General features: G+C 39.8%; 1 long non-coding RNA gene across 1 annotated transcript in view; it reads left to right on the plus strand.

Moving 5' to 3' along the window:
* The first annotated feature begins 1,637 nt into the window (after nt 1–1,637).
* LOC138172722 (uncharacterized) overlaps nt 1,638–11,704 on the plus strand; it is a 16,336-nt gene continuing 6,269 nt past the window's right edge. Inside the window, exon 1 of the long non-coding RNA XR_011171232.1 lies at nt 1,638–2,056. This is a non-coding gene — a long non-coding RNA (uncharacterized lncRNA). The remainder of the gene's footprint in view (nt 2,057–11,704) is intronic.

Here is an 11,704-nt window from a genome sequence, read left to right on the forward strand (position 1 = left end):
CCCTTCCCCCCCTACTCTCCTGGAGGGTGAGATACCCCATTTAGTGTGTATTTCATTCCCTCCTCAAGCCAAATTCAATGGGAATAAGGTTGACCCATTCCCTTTTGCCTTCCTATTCTTCCCCTCCATTGTAACCATTTTCCCTTGCCTCTTCTATATGAGATAGTTTACCCCATTCTGTCTCTCCCCATCTCCTCTCATTATATTCCTCTCTCACCTCTTAATTTCACCTTTTAAGTATCATCCCTTCCTGTTAAATTGGTCCTGTGCCCTCTATCTATGTATACCTGTAAACATATATACACACATTCACATATGTATTCATATACACTCATATATAGACATATATATGTATATATTCCCTTCAACTACTGAGGAAGGTTTCATAAGTTACAATTATTGTTTTTCCATGTAGGAATGTTAATAGTTCAACTTTGATAAGTTCCTTATGATTTATTTTTCCTGTTTACCTTCTCATGCTTCTCTTGCTTCTTGTATCTGAATGTCAAATTTTCTATTCAACTCTGTTTTTTTCAGCAATAATGCTTGAAAGTCCTCTATTCCACTGAATGACCATATTTTATCCTGAAACATGATACTCAGTTTTGTTGGGTAGGTGACTCTTGGTTTTAATCCCAGCTCCTTTGACCTCCAGAATATCATATTCCAAGCCCTTTGATCCCTCAGTGTAGAAGCTGCCAGATCCTGATTGTGTTTCCACAATATTCAAATTGTTTCTTCCTGGCTGCTTGTAATATTCTCTCCTTAATCTGGGGATTCCGGAACCTGGATATAATATTCCTAGGAGTTTCCTTTTTGGGATCTTTTTTATGAGGTGATCGGTGGATTCTTTCAACCTCTATTTTGCTTTCTGGTTCTAAAACATCAGGGCAGTTTTCATTGAGAACTTCCTGGAGGATGATTTCTAGGTTCTTACTTTGATCATAGCTTTCAGGTAGTCCAATAATTTTTAAATGATCTCTCCTGGATCTATTTTCCAGGTCAGTGGTTTTTCCCATGAAATATTTCACATTGCCTTCTATTCTTTCATTTGTTTGGATCGGTTTAACAGCATCTTGATTTCTCATAAAGTCATTAGCTTCCATTTGCTCCAATATAATTCTGAAGCAATGATTCTCCTCATTGAGCTTTTGAGATTCTTTTTCCATCTGGTAAATTCGGCTTTTTAAGGCATTCTTCTCCTCATTGCCTTTTTGAGCTTTTTTTGCTATTTGAGTTAGTCTATTTTTTAAGGTAGTATTTTCCTCAGTCAGGCTATTAACTCTCATTTTGTTGTTTTCTTGCATTGTTCTCATTTCTCTTCCCAATTTTTCCTCCACTTCTCTTACCTGCTTCTTAAGGTCATATATGGCCTGTAACCAGCTTGTATTTTCCTTTGAAGCTTTTGGTGCAGGAGTTCTGACTTCACTATTTTCCTCCTGTTCCATGCTTTGCTCCTTTTTGTCCCCAAAATAGGAGTGTAATGTTGGAATATTCTGTCTGCTTTGTTTTCTTTGCCTGGTCATGTCACCCCTCAGTCACTTGACCCCTGGGCTTTTTGCCACAGTAGGACTCTGCTACCAGACAGGGGAGTTTTCGTCCCAAATGCTAGGGTTTTTTCAGCTGCCAGAGTTATTAGATGGGTGCCCTCTCTGAGGTCTCCACATGCTCTGGCAAGCTGGACACACACCCCAGGACCTCCACCCTAGACTGCAATCCATATCCAAGCAGGTTAAAGCAAGAGCAATTACCACTCAGACTGGTGCTTGGTCCCCCTACCCTCTGCAGGCCAGGAGCTGAAGCTGCCCCCTGGAGCTTGCTGGCTGTGCCCACTCCCACTTACTGGGTCCCAAAGTCCAGGCTACACTGACCTTTCACTTTGTCCTTCCCATCTATGTGTTGATAAATCAGCCACAGCTGCTGCTGATCTGGAGTCCCTCCAGCCAGTGGCTGGTCAGGCCCGCCCTGGGGCTAAAGCTTCAGCATGGGGCTGGGCTCAGTTCCCAGAGTGCTGCGATGGATTCCTGCCAGCCTGCCGGGCTGTCCTTAGTGGGAGGTTAGCTTCTCTATGTCATTTTGTGGATTCTGCAGCTCCAAAGTTTGTTTAGAGTCCCCTTTTTACATGGATTGGAGAAGGTGGAAGCCAGAGCAGTGGGGAGGTCCTGTTTCTACTCCACCATCTTGACCCATTTTCCCAATATTGAACCAGTCCTACATTCCTGGTAAAAATCTATCTGGTCATCTAGTGTATGATCTTTGTGATATATTGCTGCAATTTCCTTGCTAGCATTTAATTTAAAATTTTTGCTTCAATATTCATCAGGGAAATTGGTCTATAGTTGTCTTTCTGTATTTTGACTCTTCCTGATTTAGGCATCAACATCATATTTGTGTCATAAAAGGTAGGACTCTTCTTTGCCTATTTTTCCAAACAGTTTATATAGTATTGGAATCATTTGCTCTTTAAATATTTGGTAGGATTCACTTGTGAATTCATCTGGTCCTGGTGATTTTTTCCTTAGAGAGTTCATTGATGGTTTGTTCAATTTCTTTTTCTAAAATAGGATTAAGTATTCTGTCTCCTCTTTTGTTAATCTAGGCAATTTATATTTTGAAAAATAGTTCCTAATAACTGCTTAAATTTCATCTTCATTGGTGGAGAATTCAGCCTTTTCATTTTTGTTTTTGTCTTTTTGGTTTTTTTTAAAGGGGTAAAGGCAAGGCAATTGGGGTTAAGTGACTTGCTCAAGGTCACATAACTAGTAAGTGTGTCAAGTTTCTGGGACTGAATTTGAACTTGGGTCTTCCTAATGACTGGGTCAGTACTCTATTCACTGCACCACCTAGCTATCCCCTACCCTTTTCATTTTTGATACTGGTAATTTGGTTTTCTTCTTTCTTTTATTTAAATCAAATTAACCAATAGTTTATCTATTTTATTATTTTTTCATAAAACCAGCTCCTAGGTTTATTAGTTCAACTACTGTCTAACTTTCAATTATATTAATATCTCCTTGGATTTTTAGGATTTCCAATTTGATGTTTAATTAGGGGTTTTAAATTTGTCATTTTACCTAGTTTTTTTTTAAATTGTATGCTCAATTCATTAATCTGTTCTTTTTGTATTTTATTGATGTATTTAGAGATATCAAATTTCCCCCATGTGCTACTTTGGCTGTATCCCATAAATTTTGGTATATTGTCCCATTGTTGTCATTCTTTTTAATGAAATTATGGATTATTTCTATGATTTGTTCTTTTACCCATTCTTTAGAATTAGATTATTTAGTTCCCAATTAATTTTTAATCTATGTTTCTAAATCCCTTTATTTAATGTAGTTTTTATTGCATTATAATCTGGAAAAGGCTACATTTAATATTTTTCCTTTTCTACACTTCATTGTGAGGTTTTTATGCCCTATTACATTTATCTCCTCAAATAGATTTCTATAACCAACTGAGTGTGTATCTTATTCCATCTTTGATTCAATTCCAATAAGTGAAAGATTCAAGTGTTCCCTCCCCCTGTACCCCCATCTTCTCTTCCACTGTAAAAGCTCTTTTGTGCCTCTTTTATATGAAATAATTTACCCCATTCTGCCTCTCCCTTCCCTTTTTTTCCCAATGCATCTTTCTTGCACACCCCTTGATTTTATATATATTTGTATCATCCCATCATGGTCAACTCACACCCATGCCTTCTGTCTATGTATATTTCTTCTAACTGCCCTAATAATGATAAAAGTTCTTGAGAGTTAAAAACATCATCTTCCCATGTAGGAATGTAAACAGTTTAACCTTATTGAATACATTATGATTTTTTTCCTGTTTACCTTTTTATGCTTCTCTTTAGTCTAATGCTTCGAAGTCCAATTTTCTATTCAGGTCTGGTCTTCTCATCAGAAATTCTATTTCACTAAATATCCATTTTTTCTCCTTGAAGCATTATACTCAGCTTATTAGGTAGGTGATTCTTGGCTGTAACCATAACAACTTTGCCCTCTAGAATATCATATTCCAAGTTTTCTGATTTTTTAATGTGGAAGCTGCTAAGTCTTGTACTATCCTGACTATGGCTCCATATTTGAATTATTTCTTTCTGGTGGCTTGCAATATTTTCTCCTGATTCTCTAGAATTTGGCTATGATATTCCTGGGAATTTTCATTTTGGGATCTCTTTCAGGAGGTGATCAGGGGATTCTATCAAATTCTATTTTACCCACTGGATATCAGGAAAGTTTTCCTCAATAATTTCTTGAAATGTACTGTCTAGGCTCTTTTTTAAAAAATCATGGCTTTCAGGTAGTTTGATAATTGTTAAAGTATCTCTTCCTGATCTATTTTCCAGGTTACTTATTTTTCCAATGAGATATTTAATATTTTCTTCTACTTTTTTCATGCTTTTGACTTTGTTTCATTGTTTCTTGATGCCTCATGGAATCATTAGATTTCACTTGCCTAGTTCTAAATTTTAGAGAATTATCTTATTCATCAGGCAAAATTTTGTACCTCCTTTACCATTTGACCAAATCTGCTTTTAAAGGAGTTCTTCTCTTTAATGGAATTTGGTGCTCCTTTTACCATTAGGCCTATTCTGTTTCTCAAAGTATTATTTTCTTCAGAATTTTTTGTGCCCCTTTTCCCAAGGTTTTGACTCTTTTTTTAGTGATTTTTTTTGCAACACTCTCATTTATTTTCCCAATTTTTCTTCTGTCTCTTATTTTGATCTTTAAATAATTTCTGAGCTCTTCTAGGAATTTTTTGGGAGGACCTAGACTACTTCACACTTTTATTTGGGGCTTTGCATGTAACTGTTTTGACATTCTTGTCTTCTTCTGAGTTTGTGTTTTGATCTTCCCTGTCACCATAGTAACTTTCTATGGTCAGGTTCTTTTTTGTTGTTGTTTGCTCATTTTTCTGGTCTGTTTCTTGATTTTTAACTTTATGTTAAAGTTGGGTTCTGCTCCTGGGGTAGAGAGGTCACTGTTTTAAGCTTCAAGTTCTTCATGCTGCTATTTTCAGAGCTAGTTCTAGGGGTCTGTAAATGTTCAGTTTTTGCCAGGTGGTAAGATCTAAGGAGAGGTGTGATCACTGCTCTCCTGGTATGTACTCTGGTCTGTGAGTGACCATACACACTCTTTTCAGCCCTGGAACTCTGACCAGGGTCCCCATTCTTGCTAGTGCTCCTCCTCACACTGGGACTATAACCTGGAACCATGTATGAGCAATGCAACAGAGTCCTGCTCCCAGTGCTAGTGAATGATCCCTTATAATCTCCTTTTGGCTGCTTGTCCAACCCCCTTACCATCTGTGAACTGAGAGCTATGGAAGTCACCACCTCCAATTTGGTTGCCTCCAAGCCCTCCTGTTGGCTGGTTGGGGCACAGTTTGTGCTGGACTGTGTTTCACTCTCACCCCAGTGAGATAGACCTTTCCTATTTCTAAGATTTCTTGGACTGGGAAATTGTTTCTTCCCATCCTTTTGTTCTCTGCTTCAGAATTTGTTTTGAGGAGTTATTTTAACATTGTTTTGGAGGCGAATTTGGGAGAGGTCAGGAAAGAGTTTCTGCCTTTATTCTGCCATGTTGGCTCTGCCGCCTACACAAAGCCTTTTCTGATGGCCTTAGTTCTTAGATCTTTCCTTTCTTCTTGCCAGAAAACCACCAAGAAACAGGATGGTGCTGGGAAGATGTCAATTTTCCTTGGAACTACATATATCCTTGTATAAGTAATGTGGGGAGCAGGGAAGGCCAAGGTCAGTGTAGATGTAGCTGGGTCTGGTAACAAAAGAGAATGTTCTTGCCTGGGAGACACAGTCTTGTATAATAGAAAGAGACTGAAAAATCTCTTTTCTGTCTCTAATTCACTATGTGATGCTGGACAAGTCATTGTGTTTTTCTGGGCCTCAGTTTCCTCCTTTGTAGAATCTGAGGATTTTCTAGATGACTTCTATGCCTCCAGCTCTACCATTTTATGCTTCTCTGGGTCCAGGTTCTAAAATAAGAAACCTATCTAGAACAACAGTTTTCCTTATAAAACAGCAAAAATGGGAATACCTACCCTATACCTACATATGAATCTCACAGACTAGAAGTCAAAATAGTCCTAAGTGAAGTATTTGCTAATTGTATGGACATTATCATTAAATTACATTTTTGTATAATTCAATACTTCCAATGAATGAATTCCCTTTCTGATATGGTAACTCCTTCCATTGAGGCAATTCCCTCACCCCTCTACACCATCCCATCCTTGGGATATTCCTATACATGCATGTGCATACATTTTCCATAAAGCATCTACCCAAGTAACCTAAAACCTCATCTTTGTTTTCTCTGAGATACCACTCTAGTGCTCAGGCTACAATCTGTTATCTTTCACTATCCTTGCATAGCTAGTTTGATGTTTGACCTTTAAACCCCTTTACAACCTGCCCCCTTCCTACCTTTCTAGGTTTCTTTCATCTAATTCCCCTTCACCTACTCTGTGATGCAGCAACACTGGCCTGCTTGCTGTTCCTCTCAAACAACACTACATCTCCTGATTCAAGGAATTTTTTTTTAAAGCAATTGGGGTTAAGTAACTTGTTCAAGGTTACACAGCCAGTTATTTTGTGTGTGTGCTAAGTATCTGAGGCCAGAACTGATCCCAGGTCTCCTGACTCCAGGGCCGGTGCTCTTACTCACTGTGCCACCTGGCCACCCCTCCCCTTTTTTTTTAGGAATTTTTTTTTTACTCTTATGAATTTTTACTTACTCTTCCTGGGTCTAAAACACCCACTTCCCTCCTCTCTGACTCCTAGCTTCCCTGACTTCCTTCACATCTCAATTAAAGTTATACCTACTGCAAGAAACCTTTCCCAGCCTTCCTAATCTTAGTGCCTTCCCTCAGAGATCACCCCCAGTTTAACTTTAGACAGCTAGGTGGCACAGTGAACAAAGCACTGGGCCTAAAGCATGTATGCCATAACCTTAGAAATATGCATTCTTCATCCACTTGCTTTTTCCTGAATGGATGGCTAGGCCAATTATTTCAATATTATTGTAATATTCCTTGGCTCAGTGCAATCAGCACAATGTCCTTCAAACAGAAACATCTGGAGATGGAGAAACCTAATATACAGATGGGAACATATAATGTATTTGTTATTTGCATACATTATAGACTATTGCCTAGTATATGAAGAAATATTAGGGACGGTGTTACATGCTCAGTTTATAGAGTTAGGCTTATATGATAAGTTTTTTGGTTTTTCGTCATTTGAAACGGTTTGTTTTGCAAAGGTATTATGGGAAAAATAAATATCTGAGTATGTTTAAATGATATTTTAAAGGAGGAAAGTAGGAACCATAATTGGATTTGCTGAAACAATGAACAGGTCAAAATTTCTAAACCACATCTTGACATCTATGTTTCACTGATCAAGACTAGTCTTTTCCTTTCCTTTTCCACTGGCTTCTCATGAATGGTGGTTACAAGGTATGAACCTCTTGGCTTCTCTCCAGGAAAATGGAATTCTAAATTATTTTCACTGGATAGGATCTTGTTCAAGGAGTATGCTACTCCCCAGGTCACTGAGGTGAAGGTGCTGTTCTTTGTATAGTCTGATGCTGCTACCACCCTACCATCAGTAGGATGTAAGATTTGAGCTGTTTTGGGTTTTGTTTTGTTTTTTTAGTAGTGATGCTCTATGTTGACCCATTCATGTACTCTCACCAAATCCTCCTGGTGACCAATAGCCCACATTTGTAAGATGACTGGCTGAGGATAAGGACTGTAATCCTAGAAGGGAGTTTTTCTCTACATGAAGCTAATTGGCCATACAGGATGGAAGCCATGACCCTAGCCTCATTAGCCACATGCTTGGACCAGCTGAGCTAGCTGGCTCTAGGTCACTAGGGTACCATGTAGGAAATTACCATTCTAGTGCTCTACGCCACCCTAGTGACCTTAGTTAATGAATCTCCCATGGTGACTAATGGACGCTTGGGGAGTATATAACCCCACTGGCAGTATAAGGCCCAATGATATATTGAAGTTTTAACACAGTGAAAGCCAATGGAGGCAATTAGGATGAAGGGGGCCTTGGAAGAAACTCAGAAAAGGTTAAGCTTCTAGAAACAGAATTGAAGTAGTCAACAGTCAATCCTGCTCCCTTTCCCTAGACACTGGGCAATTTGCAAGGTCTAGATTGAGAAGCAAGGTAGAGAGCTCTCCTTTATGGCTACTTATATGTGAACATAAAGGCAGCACTGCACAGTGTCTCATGAGGTCATTGCGAGAAGCGAATAAGCTTATATCTATAAGGCTCTTTGAGAAATTTCAAGTATTTTGTAACATCAGCACCCTTCTGCTCACTCAGGTCCACCATCTTGGAGTAATCCTTGACTCACCTCTCTCCCTCAACACCCATGTCCATTTCATTACAAAGTCTTGTCTTGGAATTTCTGTGTCCACAGCAACTGCATCTGCTCCCTTCTCTCTATTCATTGATCACCATAGTTCAAGCTTTCATCACTTCTCTCCAAGACTCTAGAAATACTTTCCTAACTTTCTCCCCGCTCTGGTTTCCAGTTCCCTTTCCCATTCACCCTCCACACAACTGCCAAACTGATACTGCTAAAATGCAGATCTGACCACGTCATTTCCCTGCTCAGAAATCCTCAGTGTCTCCCTCTTGTCTCTTATACCTTATATGCTCCCTCCCACATATTCTGAAATCCAATGGCACCAGCCTCTTTGCTGTTTCTCACATAAGACACTCCACATTTCTGACAATGGGCATTTTCACTGCATGTCCCCCATGCCTGGAATTCTCTCCCTCTTCATCACCATCTCCTCGACTGACTCAAGGTCCAGCTACACTCCCACCTTGTACTAAAAGACTTTCCCTATCCGTTTCGATGCTAGTGTCTTCCCTCTGTTGATTGTCTATAATTCATCGTGTGTGTGTGTGCACATAGTCTTCATAATCTTTTGTACATGGATCTTTGCATATTGTCCCCTCCTTTAGACTGAAAGCTCCTTGAGATCAGAGCCTGTCTCGCCTTTCTATCCTCAACACTTGCTAAGTGTTGATACTAAGATACTAAGTATCTGGCACATAGGGCCTTAACAAAGGTTATTGAGTGACTAGGAAAAAGAAATACAAAATTCTGAATCTGGTACTCAAAGTCTTTCAAAGCAGAACCCCTGCTACTTACCTACCTTTCCATAATGCTCCCTACCATACTCTCCATTCCTGTTGATGTGACCTGCCTTCTGCTACCTGTATGTAATATTACATCTTCCTCCACCATGCCTTTGCACAGGCTGTGCCCCATCCCTAGAATGCCCTCCCTCCTTTCCTCCTCAATCCCTGGCTTCTCACAAAGCACAGCTCAAGTCCCAACTCTTACACAAGGCTTCTCCTGATTCTCTCACTTAGGAGGGTTCTTTACATCTTAAAAATAACTTTATATTCTATTGTGCATATTTTGTATACTTGCTTATCCCATGTACGTGTTGTGCCCACCAGTAGAACAGAAGATCCTTCAGCACGCTGACTGTTTCATTTTTGCCTTTGCATTCCCAGAACCTAGCACCAGCGCCTCGCACACATGGCAGGCGTGTAATATAAATGGCTGATGAATTATAGCAGAAAGAGTATTCTATAGAGTGAGTCAGGAGAGTTGAACCCCCAATTTGGGGTTGGTGATTTGCTAGCTCTCTTCTCTTGGAAAAGAGGGTACAATGTGACCCACAGACCTTGGACAGGGAGAGCCATTCGGAAGCCCCTATGGTAACCCGAGCCTCCATTTCTCCTCGTGTGGGGATAATAATGCTTGCACTATCTTCCCCCTGGGTCATTGTGAGGATCAAATGAGATTACATATATGAAGCTTGACCTGTTACCATAGGACCCTTCAACAGGAGCATTGGCCCTATTTCCCGAGGTAGAAACTGAGGTTAAAGATCCTACGACCATCACACAGTTTAGTCACTAGCGTAACGTACTCTTATCCCTAGATCCTTGTTGTTTTTGTTCTCAGTCCCCCTACCCGGCCTCCCCCCTGAGGAGCAGTGAAGCTGCACCAACATTATCTAGTGGGTATCACAAAAAAGAATGATATGTGTAGTAATACTAAGGTTTTGGGTGTTTGTTGTCATTGTTCCAGATCTGTGATTTCTGATGGAAAAAAACTCCCCCCACCAAAGCAAACCTCAAACTTAGTGGTCTCAAGGAGTTGTCTGGGGGTACCAACAGGTCAGGAGCATTCAGGATCTCTCAGTGAATATGTGTTAGAGGTGGGTTTGAACCTACATCTTCCTAACTCTCAGACTTTCTTTTCACCACGATGTCTCTCAATAATAGGAGTCATAGTATATACATAAAGGCATATAATTTTATGTTGTGTTTTTATGTTTTATTTATGTTATGTTTTTAAAATTACTTTTCTCACAACTGCCTTATAGGCTTGTAGTAGAAGCATTATTACCAGTATCATTTTTCAGATAATGAAATTGAAGCTTAAAAAGATTAAGTGATGCCTTTCCATGGTCACGTAACATTGTCAGAACTGGAAATTGAACCTGGGCCTTCTAGTTCTAAGTCCAGTGTTCTTCATATCATGGCATGTTCTCAAAAAATTGCTTTTTAATACCCATGGAGACTATGGAAGGAAGCTAGCCATACAGCTCCCCATTCACCATGCCTGGGTCCTCCCAAGAGCTCCATCAACCAAATCAAATTATTGCAAATGGAGGGAAGGTAGAAAAGAGAAGTTGAGAGAATTATTTAAGAAAGTTAAGCCTAATGGGGCAGCTAGATGGTGCAGTGGATAGAACACTGGGCCTGGAGTCAAGAAGAGTTCAGCCTCAGACACTTACTGGTCAAGTCACTTAACCCTATTTGCCTCAGTTCCTCATCTGTAAAATGGGGACACACTGGAGAAGGCAATGGCAAGCCACTCCATTATCTTTGCCAGGAAGACCCCATGGACAAGTCCATTGGTCACGAAGAGACTGACATAATTGAATGACAACAAAAAGCAGTTATCAGGGAGAACTTCATTTTATCACCAGCTTCCCTTTAACCAGTCTAGAACTTTAACCAATATGTTAATATCTACCTATAATTTTTATCTTAGAAAACTGCCTGATATTCAAAAAACTAAACATTGGATCATGTTGATATAGCTAGTTTTAGAAGTGACACTCAAGCCAGGTCTTTCTTGCCTCCAAAAATAGCAAATTGCCCACTGTGCCATGCTGCCTTTCATCAGTCACTTAGATTGATACATTTTCTTTCTTTTTTTTCCTTTGTTGAAGCGGGGAGGGCAGGGCAATTGGGGTTAAGTAACTTGTCACACAGCTAGTAAGTGCTAAGTGTCTGAGGCTGGATTTGAACTCAGGTCCTCCTTACTCCAGGGCCAGTGGTCTATTCACTGTGCCACCTAGCAGCCCAAAGTCCCACTTTCTTTAGGAGGCCTTTCTTGGTCCTCCCTATCCCTGCTAGTGCAAGTAATATTATTAGGTAGTATTGAAGGTAATCTTGAGATTACCTTCCATTTACATTGTATGTATTTTGTATATGGGGTAGCTAGGTAGCACAGTGGATATAGGCTTGAAGTCAGGAAGACTCCTCTTCCTGAATTCAGATTCGGCCTTAGACACTCAGTAGCTGTGTGACCCTGGGCAAGTCACTTAACTTTGCCTCAGTTTC

The sequence above is a fragment of the Petaurus breviceps genome, unplaced genomic scaffold (genome assembly GCF_028583685.1).
Source record: "Petaurus breviceps papuanus isolate PSGF00001 unplaced genomic scaffold, PetGlider_PUasm1.0 551, whole genome shotgun sequence".
NCBI lineage: Eukaryota > Metazoa > Chordata > Mammalia > Diprotodontia > Petauridae > Petaurus > Petaurus breviceps.